This window comes from Rattus norvegicus, chromosome 4 (genome assembly GCF_021556685.1).
Source record: "Rattus norvegicus strain SHRSP/BbbUtx chromosome 4, alternate assembly SHRSP_T2T, whole genome shotgun sequence".
Taxonomy (NCBI): domain Eukaryota; kingdom Metazoa; phylum Chordata; class Mammalia; order Rodentia; family Muridae; genus Rattus; species Rattus norvegicus.
The window spans coordinates 40,485,282-40,511,377 of record NC_141537.1 but is presented as its reverse complement, the minus strand read 5'-3'; the positions used below and the strand labels follow the sequence as shown (position 1 = coordinate 40,511,377).

General features: G+C 39.4%; 1 long non-coding RNA gene across 4 annotated transcripts in view; it reads left to right on the top strand.

The window, feature by feature from the left end:
• Window positions 1–5,614: 5,614 nt before the first annotated feature.
• LOC102547989 (uncharacterized) overlaps window positions 5,615–26,096 on the top strand; it is a 79,276-nt gene continuing 58,794 nt past the window's right edge. For 2 of the 4 annotated variants that reach the window (XR_015687204.1, XR_015687203.1), the window contains exons 1-2: window positions 5,615–5,967; window positions 8,065–8,098. This is a non-coding gene — a long non-coding RNA (uncharacterized LOC102547989). Of the gene's footprint in view, window positions 5,968–8,064; window positions 8,099–10,806; window positions 13,771–26,096 lie in introns of those variants that run through there. The other 2 variants (XR_015687206.1, XR_015687205.1) reach the window with 2 other exon arrangements.

The following is a 26,096-nucleotide window of genomic DNA, read 5'->3' as shown; positions in this document are numbered from 1 at the left end:
ATGAGAAAGTCCCTCTCCTGGGCACACTTGAAAAATGTCCCATTGAGAGCAAAGATGTACTATGAAGACAAATAGGCCTAAATCAGAGGAACAATTCAAACAAGAATATTAACAAGTTAACGATGGAGCAATCCTGTGGCTAAGGTATAAATACGTGCCACATCTGTGAGCCCAGCTTCTGCTGGGGCAGCAGGGTCCAGGGAGCAGCTAGTGTGTGCGAACATTGTTACTACTTGTTACAAAGACTCCTAGTCAGGACGACATAAACAGTTCTCTCAGTCACTGGTTTTGAAAGACTGCAAGGCGAATTCCAATGCTCCTTTTCTTTCTTTCTTTGGTTTGTAAGTATTGTATTGTGTGTATAATGTATGCATTTGCTAGTATGGGCAAGTGTATGTGGATGCTCATGTTTGTGTATATTAACCTTTGTGTGGATGTCAGAGGTCAGCATAGGACATCTTCCCCAGATCATTCTTTATCTGTGAGCTTCAGAGATCCCTCTACCTTTCTCCATCTCCTCAGAACTGTGGTTACAGATGCTTACTGAAAAACCCAGTGTTATATGGCCTTGTGGATGTTCAAATTTAGCTCCTCAGATTGCACAGGCACTTTACCAACTGAGCCATCTCTCCTGACTACCTAAGATCCCTTTTTGAGCAGTTAAGTGGTTACGTTTTAGAAACGCTGCACTGCAAAACAGAATTTAATGTCTAACTACCTGAGTATAGTGTTTTTCTTTCCTTTTTTTTCTTTCTTTCTTGTTATCATGCCCTGGACCTTTGATGTCTGAAAACCAACAGTGGTCTGAGAGACTGAAGTAAGCTCCTGTCTCATTATTACCAGCCTATTCTTAAGGCTTGATGTTATTTTTATTGCACTGTAACTAAATCAGTAATCTCACTTCTCAATTAGGACCTTACCTCCCACACATGTAGAGCCAAGTTGAGGTATTTATAGTTCTATTAGATTTAAATACCCAGACAGAAACTGTCTTGACTTATGAACGCTGTGCAGACTTACTAGTGCCTCTAGGCACATCTAGTATGGTAGAAGCAATTTTATTTTTCTTCAAACATTAATGTGTTTGACCAAATGGTCATTTTCCTTTCATGTGTTTTTCCCCAGGTCCTATTGAGTAGAGTGTAGGCTGCTTTCTTTCAGATATTAGAAAGTTTAGCTCAGGATAATTAATATAAAGTTTCTAATTCATTTCTAATTTATGCCTTTTCTATATCCCTCTGCATTTGTGAGGAGCCAGCCTGGAGACTTGGAGAGGGGAAGAGTTGTGACTTGCCATTTACTGTCTTTGTTACTATATCCTTGGTCCCCGGTAGTATTTGAGATAATAATTCAAACTCAGTCATTGACCCAGGGCTGATCTCTTTTGTGTATTGAGGTTTCTCCAATTAAAAGCAAGTGGCCCCTTGGCTCCGCATGACTGGCATTTGAACCACACCCACATATGAGGTTCATGTGTAAATGATTCAGTTTATTGCTACTTCTTCACAGCACCACCTGTGATGCAAACAAGCCTGCTCCAGCTTTACTTCTCAGGACTTGAGCTGCTCACCTTACCGGGTGTGTACCTTCCTCTGAATTGGTTCCATCTGACGGATTGGAAACACAGGTATCTGTGTGACAAGAAATGGTTGTGCTATTTTATAGTCTCAGAGGGCTTCTCCGTAACAACAAAAACTCATCCAAACAAATAACGAGATGCTTTGACTTGTTTTCAGTATTGTAGTGAAAACTATTCTTCCTAGAAGGACAACCTTTCTTCTTCGAGTACTAACTAGATTTGCCACTACTTAGCTTCTGACATGAGATAAGCCAAGATTTTATTTTTTCTATCCATCTATCCGTCCGTCCATCCATCCGTTCGTCCATCCATCCATCATCCGTCCACTCTTCCATTCATTCTTCCATCCATCGTCCATCTGTCCATCTGTCCATCTGTCCATCTGTCTGTCTGTCTTTCCATCCATCTGTCTGTCCATACATCCATCCATTCGTCTGTTCATCCACCCATCTATCTATCTATCTATCTATCTATCTATCTATCTATCTATCTATCTCTATCTATCTATCTATCTATCTATCTATCTATCTATCTATCTACCTATCTATCTTTATGTAGGGTGTGTATGTAGTTTGTATCTGTGTCTCTGTGTGTTGTGTTGAGAGGTATTTGTGGGTCATGGGGATTTCTAGTGCTCACACACTGCCTTATGATTGTGATCAAATTATAAGCTATCAGCTATTCCTTTGCACCTCCCTTAGGAACTCAGAGCCCTGACACTTTAAAATTAGTTAGCATTCTAACTAATTTGTGTTTGATTAGAGCAGTAGAAATGCAACTAAGTCAGTTTCTGTTTGTGTTGCCCACCCTTTCTTGTAGCAGCAATTTATCCTAACAAATCTTGGGTGTTTGAAGTATCTGGAGCTTGTAGTGTGACAAGGGGAATCTTGGGTACAATTTAAGACTTTCAAGCTTTAAACAGAGGGATATAAGCAGAGTAAGTTCATAAAAGAGATTGTAAGGGAAACGTAACAAAAACAACATAAGACTGAAGAAAAGAGGTTTACAGAAAAGTTGAATAGAATCAGACTGATGTGTTGCTTATTTTAAACCAGTGCTGGTATATAACTAGGTGCAACTCATGCAGTGATTTCTCTGCATTACTGTCACTCTTTCCTAGGTTGGTTGAGTTCTGGTGTCTTCTGCTGTGTTTGGGGTGGTGGGCACTTTTGCATGGATCAAATAGGCTGGTTATCAGTCCTTGAAGCATTTTAAAAGAGGACAGAAATATACTACAACACAGCCAATAGAACTTTAGATGGCATTGGACATTAGGATAACGATGTTTAGCTCTAAGCTATTCATTAGGAGGCTATGTGATATGTCATGAATCAGGCTTTCTCCACAAACTGATTTAATTTGTGATGGTAAGTGCTTTGCCTTTAATTGTGAAGAGATTTTGTGACAGCTCATAATCATGGTCTTCTTGGTTTATTCATAAATAGAATGTAGATTATGAATGAAAAATGTTAAGGGAGATATTGTATGTAAGACATGTAATACAGTGCCTTTCAGATTTTAATAGCTCAGGGGAAGGGTATCACAATCTTCACTGTGAAATTTGAAAGCAATGGCATAGTTGAGTTATAGGTCACTTTGGCACATTCTTTTAAATAGAGGACTACCAAGCAGTCCTAATTGCGTGTATGTAATAGCTCTTGAATGTGTATTTGTGAACATTGACATACGTTTGTCTATGTGTGCACATGAAGGTCAGAAGTCAAACTTGGGTGTCACCTCTCAGGAGCCATCCACCTTGTTTGTCTGAGACAGGGTCTTTTATTTGGTTTCAACTCACTCTTTAGGCAAGGCTGGCTGGCCACAAGTTCAATGGATTCTTCTCACTCTGCTCGCTGATATTGGTGTTCCTGGCTAGTGTTACCATGCCTGCCTCTTTTAAAAAATTGGTTCTGGAGGATTGACCTTAGGTCTCCATTTTTGCTTGCTAATCACTTTACCTAATGAACCATCTCCCGAACCTTTATGTCATTAACAAGATAACATTAGTGTGCTACAAAAGCTAGCTTAAGTTCTATTTACAGATTCATAGATGGAAAAAGTCAGAAAAGTGGGAGTTCCACTCATTTGGGAGATTAGTAATGAAGCAGTCTGAATTTTTTTTCTCTCTGGGTTGCTGCTTGCTTTTACTTATTCTTTGTTATAAGCAAGTTAGTTCCAAAGAGATGTTTAGCTGTTTCTTTATTTCCTCCCTCCCTCTCTCCCTTCCCTCTCTCTCCCTCCCTCCCTCCCTCCCTCTCTCCCTCCCTCCCTCTCTCCCTTCCCTCTCCCTCCCTCCCTCCCTCCTTTCTTTGTCTCCTTTGAAAACAAAGGATCAGGGCATATTCTCAGCTGTCCTTAAGCAGGGCAGCTTTCTGCCTCCAGCCTCCTGAATGCTGGACTTGCAGTCAGCCATTGCTATAATGCTGGCCTCTGCTTTACATCATAGGAGGGAGCCTTCGTGCTTTAGCAAATATATCTTAGACTTGCCCAGCCAGCCCCGTCAAACATTTTAGGACTTAAAACTTTGCTAAGTGTATTAAGTACTGAACTGTTACCTATACTGTGTTTTTGTGTTGAAAGTCTCAAGCATCTAACTTCTGCTTCTCTTGCTCCAACCCGGAATTTACACCAGGTTAATTGTGTGTGTGTGTGTGTGTGTGTGTGTGTGTGTGTGTGTGTGTGTGTTCTCTGTTTATTTTTTTTTTTTTTTGAGGAATTTAGTTTAAGGGAAGTGTAGGCATTTTATTTTGAAAGCTTTATTTATAGCAGCTTCATTTATGGCTCATGACCTTTATGTCCTATTTAGAAAGTCTTTTCCCTGTAAAAGACCATAAATTTACCTATCAAGAAATCCCTATGAAATTCAGGGCATTTAAAACTTTAATTCATTGGAATTTATTTTAATTGGTACAGTGTGCTTCGAGCTATTTTAATTTTTTTTTTATGTAGACTACAGGAGCTCACACCTGTAGCAGGGGATCTGCATGGGTTCAAACAAACACTAAATGCCAGTGAGGAGCAGTTCCCATGCACACAGGGATGCTGGCACAAGTCCCTGCTCCCTCCTGGCCTCTGCTTCACATCACAAGAGGGAGCCTTCGTGCTTTAGCAAATACATCTTAGACTCACCCAGCCAGCCCCTTAATTCCTAGCTTTTTGTCCAGCCTAGATTTGTTTCTTTTGGTTATGCAAAACTGTGTATTGAGGTGGCCCGAAAATTTATATGAGAAAGTGTTCTACAAGGTAAAAATCCTACATATTGCTAAACTCATTAAGATACATTCTTCTACATAAGGAAGAAGTTTAACATTTATTTAATTAGTCTTTCACTCCCGATACAGTTATTGAAATACCCTTTCTTAATAATGGAGTTCAGGTCAGATTCAGAGTTGATTGCCGAGGTCTTAAAGTGAAAAAACTAGGCAGTCAATTCCCCACCCCCTTTCTTCTGCATGTGCAATAGAAGCCTGCATGTGGCACAGAAAATAATGAACACTAGCAAGTACCACTGCTCATTCCATGTTTGTTTATCAAATGATCACTTTATTTAATTAAGCAGATATATTTTAATTTACTCCTACCTGTTAGTATCACACAGTTGCAAAATTTTGTTACCTCCACGGTTGTGGGTCTAAGGTAACTGCAGAGGAGAGTCTATTGTTTCCAATCAATGGTAAATTGATACTTTCCTGATTTTTCCTCTATATAATATGGAACATTGAGACTGTTTTGAGTGCAAGCCGTTTGTACTGTGACGATCATTTGCACTTCACCTTCTAGAACATGCCATAAGAAATGCACACTGTCAAGCTGTCTCTTTCCCTAGCTGTGAAGCATATGCATTTATGAATGTTCAGATGATAAGTGTAGTGTAACTGTGAAGTCCTCTCAAAAGACGGAAAAGGGCTCCCAACTATTCGAGCACATATCCGAGGCTAAACATACGGCCCTGTCATCACAATTTCCTACATCCCCTTTCTTGTGGTTTTAACCTTCTAGTTTATTTATTACTGGACTGCCTTATCTCTCCAGCCTGCTGCTCCAGACTGCTAGGCCAGGATGCAATGAAAGCATAAAGCAAGGCAGCCGCGGCTGATCATAAAATAGAAGGGAAATGGCCACAGCCTCCGCTGTGCTGCAGCTGCCCAGGTTTTATAGCCTGAGCCAAACCGTTGCGCAGTGCTGATCATGCTTAGCTCCCGTTTCATTTGGCATCGCCAGTGAACCTTAGACTTCGCGAATGTGAAGGTTGTTCTTCGAATTCCGGGAAAATTGTCAGCCCGAGGAAGAAGAGAAAGGATATAGCTGGAGGACCTCAAATGCCAAGATGCCTTTTAAAGGGCAAACAGCCTCTCAGGTGAAGAAATGTCATGCAAATGAGATACATGGTAGGAGGAGGGTGGGGGGGAGTTAAGAAGACCTCTTTTATGTCCCCCCCCTTTCCAGTGCATCCCCTTCAAGAAGTGAGTCAGCCAGAGACTTGTGTCGCCTGCTGGTTGACTGAAAGTAGCAAACTGGGTGACAGCTGAGTCAGTATTTTCTGGGAGTTCATTAGGCCTATGGGTTATGTAGTGTGTGCCAGGGTTTCTCAGGCAGTGCCAAAAGAGAAGAAAGAATTCACTAAGTCTAGATGCCCTGCACATCCTCAGTAAAATGTATCCTAATAATGCAGCATTAATATTTTTATAGCAATAATAAGGATGATGGTATATTTTTGATCATCAAGTTCAAAGAGACATTTTGAGTGCTGATGTATGATTTTTCAAAAAGGCTGAGCAAACGGTAGTTGCAGTGATCAGCTGACTGGAATATCGATTGATACTCTTATTTTAGAGGAAATTTCCAATTCCTATTGCAATGTAATATATTTAATTTTTCAATATACCCATAGCTAGACATTTACTTGTGTAGAATGTCAACCTGGCTAAATGAATGCTATGTACAAAGGTTAAATGACAAAAGATATTATTCATATTTGTGGGACCAATACAATATTAGGACACATTAATATAATGGATAGAAGTCAGTCAGAGAAATGAGTATACTTGTCACACCAAGTATCATTTTTGGTAGTGATAAATTCTCTCAAAAATTCCCTTTCCTTTGTAGAATGTGCTATCTTCTGAGTTATAATTATCCTCTGTCATAGTACCCATTTACCCGTTCTCCATATCTCTCCTTCCTAGCCTCTGGTAAACACTATTCTATCCTTGCTTCTTTGAAGTTGAATTTTTGGCCTGCAAATATGACATATGGTACTCAACTTTCTGTGTCTAGCCTATTTTACTTGAACATAATGTTCCCCAGATCCATACATATTCATTTATGATATCTACTGAAAATTAATGAAGGTGGTCCAAATGTACATTATGAAGGAAGTTGTCAAAGATGGGATGCTAAGCAGTTATTAAAGAAACAAAAAGGAAATAAGCATTTTATTTCTGAACTCAGCCATTTAAGGGCCATGTGATCAAAATATATGTCTGTGCCTCTGTCTTCACATCTGTACAAAGGTGTCATTGCTCTATCTGCTCCAGACAGTGGGATGGGAAGGGAATGAATGATCCATATGAGACTTTGAACATTGTGAGGAACACAACAGATAATAACTGTTACCTCATCAAAGCCATCATTTTTCTGTATTTGCAAGAGAACTGGACAAGCTAAATGAAAAGGAAACGCAATAATTACATATATTGTCATGCATACAGATAAAAATGTGGTGTAACATTCACTATATCAATGATTCTTGTCATCTCTCTGGCTGGAGTTACGATAGGGTTTCATATTTTACCCTGTGTATTTCTAAAATGTTTGAATTTTATCATTAAACACTTTCAATCCCTTTTTCTGTTTGCAGTTAGTAATTAGTCTCATACCATCATGGGTCTTGGGTTTGATAAGGGTAATCTGTTATACTTCATATGGTCAGAGGATCTAGTAGACCCAGATTCTGGGTAACAGACATTGATTCTAGATCTGTCTCCCTCAAACCAACTTCTTTTGTGTCAATTGAATTGGATCAATTGTAAAAAGAACAAAGACCCTTTGTTTTAAGGAACACATTTTAGGATTACAGAAAGTTGAGTGGAAGATAAGGCCATTCCTCATAAAGCCTCTCTCCACATACCACAGCTTTACCCACCATCAGCACACAACTGGAAAATATCACTGGGATATCATTACAAATCAAACTCCAGGGTTCCATCTTATTGGCCACTCCTGGCTATGCACATTCTGTGTGTGTTTTCATATGTATATATATGTATATATATATATTGACATATATCAATGATGTGTGCCATACAGTTTCACTTCCCTAATATTTTTTCTGAGTATAATCTATTTCTCCCTTACTCCCTGCTAGACCCTGACAACCAACCTCTTTTTCCATTGTTTAGCTTTTTCTAGAATTCTGTGTTATAAGACGAACACAATGTATTGATTTCTTTTTTTTTTTTTTTTTTGGTTCTTTTTTTCCGGAGCTGGGGACCGAACCCAGGGCCTTGCGCTTCCTAGGTAAGTGCTCTACCACTGAGCCAAATCCCCAGCCCCGATTTCTTTATTCTAGTCTTATACCACTCAATGTTCACATTCACATTTAAATTTCATTTATACCTTTTTGTGGCTTGTTAGCTCATTCTCTTTCTCATTGAACAATATTCCACTCTTGGGACATGTTTACTTATGTGCTCATTTACTGGAAGACAACTTTGTTGATTCCAAAATTTGGTAGTCATAAATGAAGCTACTGTCAGCATCACAAACATGTTTTTGTACAGCCATCCATTTGAAAATCAGTTTTAATTTTTTTTTTTAGTTTCCAATCTATTATCGATTAATACTTTAAAATGAATTGTTAGCATAATGAAATAAATGAACGGGTTCAAAATACAATGCTTCACTGTTTATTACTTAATTCAACAGACCCATTAGTACTTCATCAAATGAATACAGAAGTTTTTAAACATTCAATTTACGTATTTCATTTTGAGCCATGAATAATAATAGTTCTGGACTGGTCCCCATCCAGATTCTATGTTGAGTAGCACTTACTCCAACAATTTAGGTTACTTGTAGAAACAGGGGTGGGAGTACCTCCCCCTTTAGTGTGGTAACACCTCCTTCACCTTCCCTGTCTGCTCTTAGATTTCTCTGAGTCTTGCAGTGAGGTAGATCATCTTCTTCTGGTTCCTTATTCTCTGGCTAGGATAGCTCATTGCCTGCAGCCATCTGCCTTGGCGTTCGTAGACAGATATCTATCATAGGACCAGTTTTAGTTAGCTAACTAACTAATGAATAACTACAAACTAAACAGATTTAAGTGTAGAAAATAGTTGCAACCTTAAGAACAAGACCAGTTATCTTTCTGCTTTCTGTAGAGAGAAGACATTAGCCTCCATGTATATACTAAATCTCCACTGTTCTTTCCTTGTTCTGTGGTATGGAAGTAGACTTGCATTCGTTCAGTTTATATTATAGCCAAAATTTAACAGCAACCGAAAGCTACTAAACTCCATATTTATAGCTGTACAGACATATTGAGTAATGTATTAATTTTACATATAAACAAATATGTGAGATCTATGAACATTTTATTCGGCTTTCATGTAATAATTTAGTGCTAAAGTTCATTATTTTTGATGAGAGTCATTTTCCCTTACCAGTTTTAATTTATCTTAGATTTTCTTTTTTTCCTAGCTTGTTTTGATGCTAGAGTAGGCCCCTTCCTTCCTTCCTTCCTTCCTTCCTTCCTTCCTTCCTTCCTTCCTTCCTAACTTTCTTTCTTGAGTAGGTGTCGCTTTTTATCACATATTTTACTTATATACACTTCCTGGTTTCCCCTCCGGCAGCCCCCTATCCCATCCCCTCCCCCTGCTTCTATGAAGGTGCTCCCCCAACCACCCAACCAATCCTGCCTCCCTGTCCTGGCATTCCTCTACACTGGGGCATGGAGCCTTCACATAACCAAGGGCCTCTCCTCCCATTGATGAGTAGGTGTCTTTTTAAAAAACCATATAAATAGTTAGCAATGAAGTGAGGAATGTGCCACCTAATTAGAAGCATGGTGGTTATATTTTTGTTACATCATTTTCTGTGATAAAATATGTGTTAGCAAGTCCACATTCTTCAGTGTCCTCAGCAGTTCAAAGTAAAAATCATAAAATAATTCCTGTGGTTTTTGTCTATATTAACATATAGATACATTGATCACTTGAGAAGTTATCATGAAAAATATAACACATTTCTAGGCAGAAGTACTTATATACTTCAGAATATAAATTCACTGTACAGTGGTTTACTTCTGCTTTACATTATTTTGCATTAATCTTTATTTGTGATAACTATTCTAACCTTTTCCTCCTCTTTATAACCCCTATTGTTTACTTTCTGAGACCAAGGCTGACTTACAGCTTCTCCTCTCATTCCTCTGTGTGTGCTCAATCAGATCTTAAATCTTGTCTTCACTCCTTAGGTATTACAAGTCTTCCTCTTCCCTCAGTTCTGTGGGGATTTATATCGGTTATTGCTTTGTATCTAACATCACCTTGCTGATTTTGTGACAATACGTTTTCTCTATTTTTTTTCTCTCAAAAGTCTCTTTCTTGATCAATGTTTCTGATTTTGCTGGTTCTTTCTCGTTGGATGGAATTTTCAATTAAGGCAGTAGTAGTGGAGATGATAAAATGAAAATAATTAATCCTAGACACACAATTTAGGTAGAGTTGACAGAACTTGCTGATAAATTTGGTAAGAAAGAGTTGAAACAGAGGCATCATACAGATTCTGGCTTTTTAATTAGAACTATTGGTAAAATGGTTGCATAATTTACTGAGAACTAGTGGGGTAACACTGCTAGAGTAACGGATATTGAGATTTCTAAATAGCTGGTTTTAAGTCTGATCTGTTAATCAACTAATAGGGAAGGGCAGTGTAGCAGTCGGATATACCATCTGGAATCTAAGATGGGCTTTAGATGAGGGATATAAGAGCTCAACTCATACAATGATTTGCGTGTGTGTGTGTGTGTGTGTGTGTGTGTGTGTGTGTGTGTGTGTGTATGCCTGAATGAGAAAATCTATAACTGTTGTCCTCAAGTATCTGTGTGCACCAGAATCACACTGAAAGCTGCTTTGCCAAGACAGATTTCCAAGTACTAATTTCCAGGTATTTAATTAATTTGGGTTAGGATAAGGTTTGATAATTTTCATTTTTAATACCTCCAGATGATATCTCCTGCTGGTCCCAAGGACACATTGAAGTTCACTGAAGAGGAAAAAAGAATAATTAAGTAAATACGGAGAAAAGATTGAGAATCGGGATCAGGCATACCAATAGTTAGGATGTTCACAGAGGAACTTGAGAGGAGATGGTCATTGAAATTAGAAGAAATTTAGAACACAGTGATGCAGAGACTGAGAGAAAAGTGTTGCAGGAAATGTCCTGTTGAGTGAAAAATGGAAGCCGAGTAGCCCAGTAAGAAATGACTCTGCAAAATATTTTATACAGCAGACTGGAGAACTGCCGACAAATTCTTCTTGGGACCAAAGATGATCAGCTTTGTGATCATTTGGAACAGTAGTGTATCCTTATGTGTCACCACATAAGTGGTGTGACATATACAGCTTGGTTATGGTGTTTCTTTCATCAATACCTGTGAACCACGATAGTTTATAAGAGAAAAGAAACTTAAGTTAGTGCTATTTATCAAATGTTGATTTGCTCTAACAATGACTCCACTTCTAAACTAGCTTGCCTCCCCCCTACTTACTGAGCATATGCATTCTGCCTCATTTCTCAGTGTCCTAGGATAGTGCTATTAACTTCCGATTTTATCTGACTCCATTCTGGTACTAGATGGGTAAGACATAATGAAGCCATGGCCTCTCACTTCGTATGAGTGTTTTCATTCTCAGATTTCGGATGCCTTTGGATGAGCCCAGTTCTTTGATCTAGTCTTCATTGGCACTACTTTTGGCCTAAGGTGCTTGCATGAAAATCCTTTGAAAACCTTAAGAAAATGAGTTCAAGGCTCTTCCCCACTTTATCTTCTGTTAGTTTGAGTGTAACTGGTTTTATGTAGAGGTCCTTGATCCCCTTGGACTTGAGCTTTGTACAGGGTGATAATTTGCATTCTTTTACATTCTCGTTCTGACTTCCAGTTGAACCAGCACCATTTGTTGAAAATGCTATCTTTGTTCCATTGAATGGCTTTAGCTCCTTTGTCAAAGATCAAGTGACCATAATAGGTTTATGGGTTCAATTCTAAACCATTGATCTACCTGCCTGTCTCTGTACCAGTACCATGTAGTTTTTATCACCGTTGCTCTGTAATACAGCTTGAGGTCAGGGATGGTGATTCCCCAGAAGTTCTTTTATTGTTGAGAATAGTTTTCTGCTATCCTTGGTTTTTTGTTACTCCAAGTGAATTTGAAAATTGCTCTTTCTAACTCTATGAAGAATTGAGTTGGAATTTTGATGGGGATTGCATTGAATCTGTAGATTGATTTGGTAAAATGGCCATTTTTACTATATTCATCCTGCCAATCCATGAGTATGGGAGATCTCTCCATCTTCTGAGCTCTTCTTCAATTCCTTTCTTTAGAGACTTGAAGTTCTTGTCATACAGATCTTTTACTTGCTTGATTAGAGTCACCCAGAAACTGCCCCACCTGGGGATCCAGCCCATATACAGCCACCAAACTTAGACAATATTGCTGATGCCAAGAAGTGCATGCTGACAGGAGCCTGATATAGCTGTCTCCTGAGAGGGTCTGCCAGAGCATGACAAATACAGAGGCGGATGCTCATAGTCAACTATTGAACTGAGAATGGGGTCCCCAGTGGAGAAGTTAGAGAAAGGACTGAAGGAACTGAAGGGGTTTGTAACCCCATACGAACAATACCAACCAACCAGGGTTCCCAGGGACAAATCCATCATCCAAAGAGTATACATGGACAGACCCATGGCTCCAGCTGCAAGGCCTCCTGCAGAGGATGGCCTTGTTGGGTATCAATGGGAGGTGCCAAAATAGATTATCAACTTAGAGGTACTGATAAAACACTCAAACTCTGACAATAAGGACCCCTGCCCTTGTTTTAGTGGACTATTGGAATATAGTGTGGACTGTTCTCAGTTTTGAGACAAGCCAGTTTAAATGAATGAATCTTGCAGTCATAATTCCCTAATGTTTTACATACAATCAGTGTTGTATGTTTGAAGTATCTGTGGGATTAAAACCATACAAACACAAAATTTCATTGCATCAAAGTAATCGGATATCATTAAAAGGCCTGCATGCATGCAGAACTATACCATTACATAGTAGAACCTTAGTCTGGTTGATCAGCTCAACCCTGAAGGAATAGAGTTAGGGTGAATAATTATTACTGTGGTAAGATCGTTGATCTCAGAGAGCTGATCATGAGTTATTGAAATATGGGGTCCCAAATGCCAAGACAACTCCTTTTTAAGGTCACCATAATTTTTAAGGAAGGATGAAAGGACAAATGTACGATTTAATGGCCTATTAACAATTTCTTGAATGGCCAACTCAAATTGCAATGTTTGAACATAGGTTATTGTAGGTGCACACTTTTAAGTGTGACCTTAGCTTCAAATTTCTTTTAGGCCAATTACTTTTGCAATAGGGCAATTTTCAATGAAAACCAGTAAAAAGAAACATTTCAGGCTGATTTTTCTCCATTAGATCTATTGTATCTTTTTAGTGGTGGTAATTCTTACTAACTTCTAGTTTCTAAGACTAAAATTAAAACCCATGGCCAGAAATGTATATTTAACTTAACCACTTATAAATTAAGCAATGAAACGGAGTGTTGTAATTCAGTGTTTGGAAGTCTTTGAAAGGTTGTTTTTCCTTCAGTACATGGCTTGCCACTTGAAGGTTACAGTGATAGCAAGACAAACACATATTGTACAAGAAAATTTACCAGAAGTTTGATGGAACATCCTGGGATTAAGCAAAACTAGGGAGGATCGTGAATAAGAACAGCTCTTTGTAAACCATAAAGCATCGTGCAAATATTCATTGTAAGAAAATATGAAAGGGAAATTCACTTTGCAGTCATCTAGTACTTCTCTGAGGCTGACAGAAATATCACTTCTCTGCTAGGAAAAGTGATGCTTCTGATGCTGAGACCATATATACACAGTAAATAGAATTGACATGATTGTTGTGGATTTTATTGCTTTGTAAATACTAACAAAGTTTTTGCCACATTGTTAAGCCAGCTAGTCTATCAAACAAGCATGCCAAGGGCAGTGAATTGGTACTGAAAAGAAGTTAGACTCCATAGAGAGGCATAGTGTTTTGTTTTGCAATTACTCTGCAATTAAGAAGAAAATGTACCACACAGCAAAACTTTATGTACTTATTCAAGTGGTGTGTTTAATTTTTTTTTTAGAAAATAATGATCTTATATTATCTTCCTGCTCATCTTGTCTTCCTCTCTCCCTCATACTATCTAAAGGTCTTTATACCAAGTACTAACCACTTCTGGATGTCATATTTCCCCATTGACCTTATTTTTGCCCATAAGTGTTATGTCTGCCCTGAGGATGCTGTCATTTAATCTTAATGTTTTACTCCTGAGCCCCTGTGTTTGAATATTGCAGTGGTTTCAGAAGTATTTATGCTTTAGGATTTAAAGGCAATAAAATGCTTTCTAGGTGAACATAGTACATCTTGTGTGTGTGTGTGTGTGTGTGTGTGTGTGTGTGTGTTATGTGTGTCTTTCTATGTGTGGCTATTTGTCTCTCTGTGTATTTGTGTCTTTTTGTCTCTGTGTATGCATATCTCTGTGTATGTCTGTGTTGGTCTATCTGCATGTGTGTGTCTGTCTTTGTGTCTGTGTCTGTATGTGTCTCTCTCTGTGTGTATGTGTGTCTCTCTCTGTGAATATGGTGTGTGTGTGTGTGTGTGTGTGTGTGTGTGTGTGTGTGTGCATTGATGTTCCTTTCATTACATTGCTGTTTTTACTACTTCTTAATGTTGAGGCTTTGAAATAATAGTTATTTCCTAAAATAAGAATTGTCTTTAATTTTTACTTTTTCAACACACACACACACACACACACACACACACACAAACACACAGTGTCAACAGTAGGTTGTTGATTTCAGAGATAAATTTTGGATGCTGGTATTTCCTAATTTTGATCATTTTGCTTTACTTGTGTGTTTCTTTGCTTTTTCATGTACTCAGAATTGCACTGATTTGCTGAATTGGCTTCCCTTTTGCTGTTTGGTAAAGAGTATAGCAAATGAGCTTTAAATCTTGTTAAAATTACAGAAATTTCTTTTTCCCAAGGCTCCTTACTCCAAAATAATCCAATTTTAAACCTAATTCTTTTATGGTTGCTAGATAACTATTATGTTGAATGAAAAGTGACTTTTGTTTTCCAAGTAAATGGGGGAAATTTTCTGAAGCATGTCATGGCTGTGATGAACTAAGGTGTTCTTTTAAAACATGTTTTAGGGGCCAAGACAAGTGTATGTTCAGCATTGAGAGCTAAGGGACTCAACAATTGAAGTAGAGTTGATTGATCTGCTTAAGAGAGAAAACAACCCACGTTTTTTGACAAGTGTTAATAAATTCTCGCCAGCAGTTGTAGGCTCCTTTCAAGATCTTACTGTTTGTTTTTGAAGTAATGAAATAAATAGAGAACTATTATAAGGTTCTAATTGAATTTCACAGAAGTAGCCCTGATGTGACCCAAAATGGAGGAGCAAAAAGAAAAGCCCAGCCCATAAACCTCCATGCTATGAAGCAACACTCTGAGAATATCTAGTAAAGCACATGGGGTGGAAAAGACAGGACCAACAATTAGTAGTACTAAATGAAGACTTTTAAGATATGGTGAATGGATGTTGATAACTTCTGTGGAACATGGGGAGATGATAAAAATGATTGGCAGCCATAAAAGAGAAGTGTTTATTAAAACACCTCTGAAATGGCTATGGGGGTGTAGCAAAACACCATCTTGAAAGGAACGTATTAAAATTAGCCCAGATGAAATTGATAATTTTACCACCTGCAACTTTCACAGTGTTTTCTTGGCTTCCTGAAAGCTTTACACACTTCATGGAGTTGTTAAGTAGCTTGGGCTTCTCCTTTTTGGTTGCCATGTTAGACTTCATGCTAACAGGAAGGTTGCCTTATAACAACATATGTAAAATGTTTTGTTCTTCTTGCTGGGCAATGACTAAAGAAGGGATAAATCTGTTATCTTCCCAAGATAATACAGATACAACTTTACCTATGAGTGTATTAGTTTATACAAATGAAGCTTCCTGTCTAGTATCGCTTGAACTCTTTTTGCAGTAATCAATGGGGTTAAGAAAGAAGGTGATGGGTTCCTAATTCTCATGTATATGAAGTGAGTCTAAGAGCTGAAGAGACTTACAGAACATCAGATAATTTTACATTATTCCCACTACCTATCAATGGGAAAGGGGACCCAAGCACCACATTTTCACTATACGACTACTAGTATCTCCTTTCCCTTATAGGTGTGTTATGAGAATCTGGTGAAATCATGCACCCAGGTTTTGAACTCTGTCTCAGAGCTATCAGTAACCATATTGTCATGTGCTACTAATTCTTGGAATTCATAAAACAGGTCTATGTATCTCTCTCTCTCTCTCTGTCTGTCTATCTGTCTATCTATCTATCTATCTATCTATCTATCTATCTATCTCTTAAGTTATAGTATAGATCATGTTCTCTAGATAATAGAACCTCTAACACTTGCTTAAATTCCTCATAAAAGAACTGCAGTAAACAGTCAGTATTGTTTCTACCCATTCCCATTATGATGATTCTGTGACTCTGTGAGTTCAAATTGACACATGTAGGGATATTCCTTATATCTACAACAATGACATCTCAATGTCCTTGAACATTGATTTTTTTTAAGTTCTTCTCATTTGGTTGTACAGTTTGTCAAGGGTTAATGTGGATCTGAGGATATTTGGATGGCATAGAATTCAGTTCTCAGAGGAACAAAAACCTGTGTTTCCCATGTCCGAGTAAATCCCTGGGGCTGTTTGTCTACTTGTTCTGCATATGATGGCCAGACATCCTGTGTCCTCAGGGAAGAGAAGCTGGTTGACATTTTTTCCATGTTTCTTTATTTGTAGACAGTGTGAACTATCCAGAGCCATTTTCAGCAGTAAATGGTATGAATAACACTAGTAACCTGATGCTTGCCTTGGAATTTGACTTGGGCTGTGAATGTGTCTGTCAGGGTTCTTGCCTCAGTACCTGAGGGACCAGAAGTGCAGAGAACAGTCTTTCTTTGTGAATGAGCGTAAAAGCTCTGACCACGAAAATATGTTTATGTGTGCTTCAGGGAGTCAAATTAAGATACAGTCATAAAGATGTTCCCAATCTTCCTTTTTTTTTAACATCATTATAAATGTTGGTGGGAATTTATTAACACAGCCACATGGAAAACAGGATCGAAAACCCACAAAAACTATATTAATGCTACTGCAATTCAGCAAATGGATGTGTATACAAAGGGTACATAAAGAGCCATCTGCACTCTGCTCATGGTAGCCCTCACCACAGCAGCCCAGGAGTGGAAACAATTCTAACAATTCTAATAAAGAAATGGGTAAGATGCTACTGGCTCTGAAATAAGAAGTTGCATTTTGTGTGACAGTGGATGAAACTTGGAGGTCGTTGTGTTTCAAAAATAAAATAGGCCCTAAGTGGCATTTATGGGATTATCTCACCCAATGTGAAATCTAAAAGCATTGATGTCACAGAGGTTGAAAGTAGTAGAGCGGTTTCCAGGGACTGGAGAGGAGATGGGAAGAGAAGGTTGACGGATGGTAATTGGGTTTTAATTGATAGAATAAATCGGTTTCTCCTGTGCTGTTATTGAGCAGTATGATGATTTTAGATGGTAACTTTTGTACTACCAATTTTAAAACATGGAAAGAACTTTGAATATATTCACCATCATTTCATGATTATTGTTTGTTCGTAGATATCTGCACCTTGACTTACACGACACAATGAGTCCATGCATAATGGCATCAGACGATGCTCCTAAAGTATGGATTATTTTAATGTATCAATTAAAATTACCAGCTTATATTCTTGCTTTAGCAGCAAATACACTAAATGTCGGAAAAACAGAGTTATTACAACTCCTCAATAAGCCAACAAGCAAATTTGTGAATTGTTCCATAGTTCTTTTTCCCCCCTTACTGCTGTTGGTTGCTTTTAAGCTCTACACATGGCAGCAGAGGCAGGCAGGTAACTGAGTTTGAAGGTAGTCTGGGTTACATAGCAAGCTCTAGGCTGAGGGTACATAGTTAGTCTCTATCTCAAAATGTTCCCACATATGACAAGGACACATGCTCTACTATATTCATAGCAGCTTATTTATAATAGCCAGAAATTGGAAACAACCCAGATGTCCTTCAACAAAAGAATGGATACAGAAAATGTGGTACATATACTCGATAGAGTACTACTCAGCAATGAAAAACAATGACTTCATGAAATTTGCAGGAAAATGGATGGAACTAGAAAATATCCTGAGTGAGGTAACCCAGATACAAAGAACACACATGGTATGTACTCACTGATAAGTGCATATTAGCCCCAAACCTCACAGTGCCCATGACACAACCCACAGACCATATGGAGCTTAAGAGGAAGGAAGACCAGGGTCTGGATGCTTTAGTCCAGCATTGAGGAGGGAATAGGATCATTACAGGAGGTGGAGAGAGTAGAGACCAGCGAGGGAGAGAGGAAGAGATGGAATAAAGGGGTCAGTATCAGGTACTGGAGGGGTTGGGTGGTTCAGAAAATCAAATAAAAATATGTTACTGGGTAGGGTGCGTGTGTGAGGGACTGAAGATAGTTACTGGAGGGTCCCAGATACCCAGGGAAGTGAGAGGCTCCCAGGACCCAACACGGGCTATTTTCATCAGAGAAGGGGGAGATAGAGCCTGTAGAGACCACCTGCAGTAGATAGGCACGGCCTCTGCTCGAGGGATGGGGACACCCACCCATCTCAAAGTTTTTAGCCCAGAAATGTTCCTCTCCAAAGGAAAGACAGGGAAAAAATCATGCAGAGATTGAAGGAAGGGGCCTCCACTTGGGTATCCACCATGTCTGCAGACACCAAACCCTACACTGTTGCTGTGGTCAAGAGGCACTTGCTGACAGGAACCTGGTGTGGCTGTTCCTTGGTAGGTTCCTCCAGCAACACACCAATGCAGATATGGATACTTGGAGCCAACCATCAGACTGTGAACAGAGACTTTGGCGGGGGATCTGGCAGAAGGACTGGCAGAGCAGAGGGGGATTACAATCTCACAGGAAGAACAACCAGCTGATCAGACATCCCAGTACTCCCAGAGACTAGACCACCAACCAAGGAGTGTACAGGGAAGAGGGATCTATGGCTCGAGATACATACGTAGCAGAGGATGGCCTTGCCTAACAGCAAAGGGAGGGCAGGCCCTTGGTCCTGTGAAGGTTTGATGCCCCAGCACAGGGGGATGCTGGAGTGGGAGCGGAGGGTGGCTGGGGGAGCAGCCTCATAGAGGCAAATTGGAAGGGGGAGAGGCGGGATGTGCGATGGGGAGTTTGTAGATGGGTAAACAGGAAGTAGGATATCATTTGAGATGTAAATGGTGGAATGAGTAAGAAATTAAAAAACAAAAAATAAAAAGAAAATCTCGTTATAATGTATAGCAGCTTTTTATTAATTATTATGCTTACTTACCACTTTGCTATATTCGTGAATGCTGGAAAGCTTTGCTTCTTGTGATACACACACACACACACACACACACACACACACACGCACGCACACACATACACAAATACACACACACACACACGCACGCATGCACACACATACACATGCACACACACATACATGCAAACACACACACACACACTCACGCACATACACATACACACACATGCACACACACACATGCAAACACACACACACACACGCATGCACACACATACACATACACACACATGCACACACACACACACACACACACACATGCACACACACAGATAGTGGTGAGGGATTGACAAAACAACACAGTTAGCACCATGCTGTGCAGAGCTAACACGCAGCTTGGGCTATTGCTCAAAAAGTATAGCACAACTCTGTGGTTTCTGGTGCTCAGGCCTAAGAAAACAGCAGCATCGAGAAACTGGATTTCTCATTCTCTTCCCTGCATCACACTTTAATGTAAACATCAGAATTCTCATCTTTACCCCAATGGGATGTGGACATGTTCGTCAGGGACCTAGGAACACTTAGGAAGAAGGACGACAAGGGACCTCTTTGTAAAGGACAGCTCAAATCTGAAGTAAGACAAGATAAAGGAAGAGGGTGAAAGTCTAACTTTTTATAGCTTTTGATTTTATAAAATTGCATTACCTCAACTCCTATAACCTAAAAATAAAATCCAAGTTTTTCCTTAGGGGAAAAAGGACAGGTCATAAAAAAGGGAAAGGAAAAAAGAAGAAAGAAAGGAAGAGGAAGGAAGGAAAGAAGGAAGGAAGGAAGGAAGGAAGGAAGGAGCTTCAGCCTATTGTTAGAAGCTAGGATAAAGGAAAGAAGGGTAATTCTTTATTTTTATAAGAGCAGGCATCTTATAAAAGGACATTTGCTTAAATGTACTTCATTGTTCAAAGCCTTGGCATGTATTTTCTTGTTTTTCAAGTAATGTGAATATAATTTGTTGGATCAAAAGTGAATATGTCTAAACAAAACAAAACAAAACAAGAGAAAACAAAACATGGTTCAGCGTGCAGAGTAGAGCACCATAGCGGGGTATCTCCTTTGAACAAAATTGGTGTTTCTGTTTTCCTGGTGGAAGCATTTTTAGCTCGTCTCCGACTTTAAAACACATTTTCTGACCCTATTAGTGAATTCAGGTTTTAGAGGCTTTCTGTAATTTAGAGAGCTGGCATAAACTGGAGGGATTTCCATATCTAGATGCAGTTGAAGAGGTTCAATCAGGACTCTGGCAAAAATCAAGCTGGCTCAGAAGTGTTTTCATAAAGATTTTATCCCCATCAAATACCTTTAATGAAAATCTTTCCCAAATCATCACACATCATCAACGGGTATTTATTTAGTGTCCGTTTGCAAATCAGTTGATGCTGGATAGTTTTCAAACAGATTGAACGTCTGCAATGCCTTCCTACTGAAATTTACAGTAAATAAGAACCTAGGTAAAAAGAAAAACCACCTCCAGATGATTTTATGTGGAGACAAATGATACCTTTATTGGCAGACTTGTGATTTTCGCTGAAATGTGGTGGCCTTTTAATTTTAAATGGCATATGCAGATTCAGGTAGTGCAGACACAAATAATAGACACTCTCACATTCATGCAAAAATGCTTGAGAATCCATTGTCTGGTTGTCATTTAAAGGTTTGGGGGAAAGGGGCAGAAAAATAGAACAATAAAAACACCCCACGGAGCCTGAACATTTCCAGACCACACAAGGCACTACTTTATCAAGGGATGGTGGGCAAATGCACCATAACCATTTCAAAATAGGGAGTTTCTGTGGCAGGGCTGAAGAATAAATGAGAGCAAGTTCTACTTTTTTCTTCCTGGTCTCCAAAGATATGTGTTCTTCTTGCGGATAGAGAATCACCACAGCTCATCATCTCCCAGTGTAACCACCTAGGCAGAAATCTGTGGTTTTGGTAAAACGTCATCAAGGCACTATCATCCATTGAGGATTTTCTTTAAGCAAACGAATCTGTAAAAAACTACTTTTGAAAAATTTATGGACATCGATAGCTATGTGAGAGCATCCCAAGCCCCTCCCTTCCCAGGTGTCAGTAAAGGAAGACAGCAGAACTCATGATTTGCGGGCTGTGGGAAAGAAGTCTTTCTGCTTTTCACACATTTCTACTTATCAGAAAGTGAAGATACAAGTCAAGCTGTGGATGGTCTCACTTCCATCCGACCTTTCATATTGCTCTATCTACACTTTAATGCCCAGATTTGGATACAGTAGTATCAAGACTACAAGTTAGCTTACCCACTTCAATCTCTTAGGTCTGGTCGAGTAGTGTCTTTCTCTTCTCTGAATATCCCGTCAGATAAAACCAACAACAACAGCAGCAACAAGAACGAGAACAAGAAAAACAACAACAACAATAACAAGACTAACAACACATTAACTGGGTAGTGATAGCCAAAAAAGGAATGATTGCAGTGACATTTTATGGAATAAACTGACTGTATTTACCTTTGGGATCTTAGCTTTTGGCCAGCCCCTTGAAGCAAACCTAAATTTTACTGAATTGTAACTGGCAAGATAAATCACTATTTTGTCATCACAGGTTATGAGTCTTGAAGGACAAGTTGCTTTCTAATTTGTCTTTAAAAAATACAACTCTTTGTAATGGCAATAGGAATAAAATGATCTCAAAGCAAAACAGCTGTAGCAGACACTTTGCTTCTATGTTCCCCTCAGGCCATGCTCAGCTAGCTGCAATGTATCAGGTTGCCACTTAATTTTGTCTTTTTCCTATTCTCAATTTGTTGCTATTTTTGTGAGTCGGAAATAAGATGGCCTCCTTCAGACTTGCCTTACTCATCTATTAGATTCCTTACAAGAAACAGAAGTCATAGCAGCACCAGGATAACAATGTTTCCAACAGATAATGGATACATTTAAGTGGCTTGGTTGTGGTACAACCTTCTGTGCCTGGACCAAACGCCTTTCACTAGGTTGGTGCTTTAGCTGCCAGCGTCTGTGGGAGCTATACTCTGACAGCCTTCAATTCCATGTTTCTGGAGTCAGGCTGATAGGCAGAATCAACCAGACTAGGGTTATCTGGAATTTCCCATAACTGAACATTGCCTGCTATGGATGTGCGATGGCTTAATCTTTTTGTCTCAGGCAGGTATCACCTATGAGATTCAGTGCATGCAGTCCAGCTACCTGTGTGACCAGGAGTGAGACTTTGGAAACTTTTATCTTTGCTTAGCTCCCTTCCTTCCTTCCCTTCTATAAACTGCTTTATTTTTTATTTTTTATATATATTTTTTTGTTTTGCCTCACAGTAGATCACTTGCTAAAGAATATCCTCTTAAGGTCTGCTTCTGCTTCTAGAAAACTTGACCTAACACAAGGTGAAGAACAGGCAGATGCTGTTTTCATTCAAGTTTTTGGGAGATGGTGGAAGCCAAATGTAGGAGAAAGGGCCTAAGAAGGGAGCATAGTTTTCTAATTTCAATATTTATAATGGCTGGTTAGCAATCCAGAAAGTGAACATTTAAAATTAAGTATGAAATAATTCAGTCAGCCTGCCTTAGACCAGTGCAGTATTCTCTTTGTTAAGAAATGAATTTTGCTAGTTATTTTGAAACCAAGCCATGTCTTCTGGCATGGTGTGACATTTGTCCCCTGGTCAGGGTCAGACATTCTGTGACACCAGATAGTCAATTTCAAGCATTGTTGGAGCCACAAAATGAGCCATTTCTATGCTAACAGAAGAGGCAGGTGATAGAGCCGGCTTGGGCTTCTGGCAAGCCTGTGGCAGGCTAAAGCCAGATGCCAAGCTGTTTTTCCGTCTGCTGTTGAATACACTCTGAATCAGTGAGAGGGGCTCTACACCTGTTGATTCGGAAACAGTGACAGCTTTGAAATTAGCAAATGATCTTTCCTTTCTAAGGTTTAGAAATAAACCTCCACAACAAAATCACTGATAGTAAAGAAGTAGTATGAAAGTTTGGGTCCTTCTTTTGAGCTACTCAAGAAAAGCTTTCAAGGGCTCAAGCAAAGAAGCTGGGCATTTGTAGTTTATTGAGCAAACCTTTAAATAATTATTATCTAATTGAAACTCAAGAATTCTCCCAATGGCTTGATGTCACTCCATCCTTAAACAAGGAGAGGCCTGGACATATCACTCACTTACTTAAGGTCACAAAGCCATTGAGTGGTGGAACAAAGACTGGCCTCCAGTTCAGATGATGCTTTCTGGATGTTCAGAATATTGCTTCGACAAATGAGAAATTTCAGACCAAGATGGGTTGGGGGAAGGGCAGTGATAGGGGGAGGATGGGGAGGGGAACACCCATTAGAAGGGGAGGGGGAACAGTTACAGGGGACGTTGGCCTGGAAAACAGGAAATGGAATAACATTTGAAATGTAAATAAGAAATGCCCAATTTAATAAAGATGGGGAAAAAATGATGGCCGATGCAGCAAATGTGGCAGCTGACATGATGGTTTAACATCATAGAAGAACAAGAACAGGTCAAGGGAGAGGCAGAACCTGGGCTCTTGGTGTTTCATGTGGTATCTCATTCATATGCACAAGCCTCAGTCTCTTCCTGGGAAGGGAAGCTTTCCTAATTGTCTTGGTTGCTCTCACACTCAGTCTAGAGAGAACATGGACTGTTTTCTAAATACTAGGGAGAAGCTTACGTCATTAAGGTGTCCACAACTGAAGCATTTCACTTTTTTTTCTCTTTTCTTTTGCATTTTATTTTCAAATGACTGGATTTTTGGTCCATTATTTAATCTTTTTAAGGTTTGCATCACAGAAGGTATTTTATTGAGGTGACATAGTAAAGACAGGCAGTCTTATAGAGGGTCAGTCTCAGGACAGGTGTCTAGGATAGCCCTATTGGCCAAGATACCTGGTGGTGGTTTACACACCCCTGGTGATGCTAAGTCAGTGGTATAGGAGGCATTGCATTGGGTTTTGATATTAGAGTATTTTCTTCTTCCTCTTCCTCTTCCTCCTCCTCCTTCTGATTACTATTCAATCTTTTCTTTTTACAATCCAGTCATTATGCCCCTCCCAGTCTGCCTTCTGATTGTTCCTCATCCCATTTCTCCTCCTCTGTTTTCAAGAGGATGTCCCCACTCCTCAGCCCCACCCCATTTCCCCACCTGCACTCCACCATACACCTCCCCACTCCCTGGAGCCTCGAGTCTCTCAAGAGTTAGGTATATCTTCTCTCACTGAGGCCTGCAGTCCTCTGTTGTATATATGTTGGGGACCTCATGTCTCAGCTAGTGTATCCTGCCTGGTTGGTGGCTCAGTACCTGAGAGATCACAGGGTTCAGTTTATTTGAAATTGCTGGTCTTCCTATGGTGACACCCTCCTCCTCAGCTTTTCCCTAACTCACTCACAGGAGACCTTGCCTTCTGACCGTTGGTTGGGTGTAAGTATCTACATCTGACTCTTTCAACTGTTTGACCCCTTGGAAGGCAGCCATGCTGAATGCCTCAGTGATTGTCCTTTCATACTATGATAATGTGGGGCTACAGCACCTGAAGGCCATGATTACACACTTAATGTCCTAATGTGCGCTCTACATTTTTATTGGGGGTCTCTTTGTCTGCTTTACAGAGAACTACTATACAGATATATTGAGGATCATTCTTCGACTTATTACTCTGACATAATATTCAGTCTATTACAAGTGAAGTGTCAAAGGGAAGAGAGAGATTTTACTAAATTTTATCCCATTTTAAAACACAAATGTTAAAGGCTATGGAGGGATCTTAGCCTACAAAATGCTTGCTTGGCAAGTATGAGGATAGAGTTTGAGCTCAGTAACACATAGTAATGCCGGATGTGGTAACACGTGTTTTTAGTCTTAGTGCTAAAGAGGCAGACCTGGAGGATCCCAGAAGATTGCTGGCCAGCCTGCTCTTATCCCTAAAAATGGCTTTGTTGAGGATGAGACCTGAGATTACTTTCTAGTCTCCATGAACATGTATACCCCTGTAATATGAACACATCTGTACATATTGTAGGTAAATCATTAAAGGAAAGCCTTAAAAGCTTTCTCCAAATAGGAATACCAACATTAGATTATATCATATCCTTACATTTTTCTTAAAAACATATACAATAAACCTATATTATTTTGTGAACAAGGCAAGCTAATATTTTAAGAATAGCAAAGTATTAGCATATTTAGTCTTATCTCTAATCACCGAGGAGGGCAGTGATTGCTTCTCCATTTTATATTCTAACAGGGCAGACATTTATGGGCTTAATTGAAAGTGCTAGGTAGAGGCACAAAGTCCCAACAGATGCCAAGGAACTGTTGGCAATTGTCAGCCACTGGGAGAGAAAGAGTCAAGGGTCAGCTTCCTCAAAGAACAAAGCCCAGGAGAAGTGGCTCTAGTTGAAGGCCACATTTCCAAGAGTATTTAGGCAGCATAAATTAACCTTGATGGGAGTAAAAAGGACACAAAGGTGAGTGGGGGAGGAGAGTGAGTGAGTCTGGGAAGAATTGGGGAATTCTGGTGGAACTTTGGTGGCTAGGCTTGCCCAGCACATGATTTTACCCCCTGAGACATCTCAGCAACACTTAAAGCCTTCTATTGTAGAAACATACCTAGAGACCTGAGAAAACTTCTTTATTACAGAACATAGATTTTATATTGTTTCTCTAACTATTAATGAATGGCATCTATTACATTGTAATACTTTTTTTCTGTTA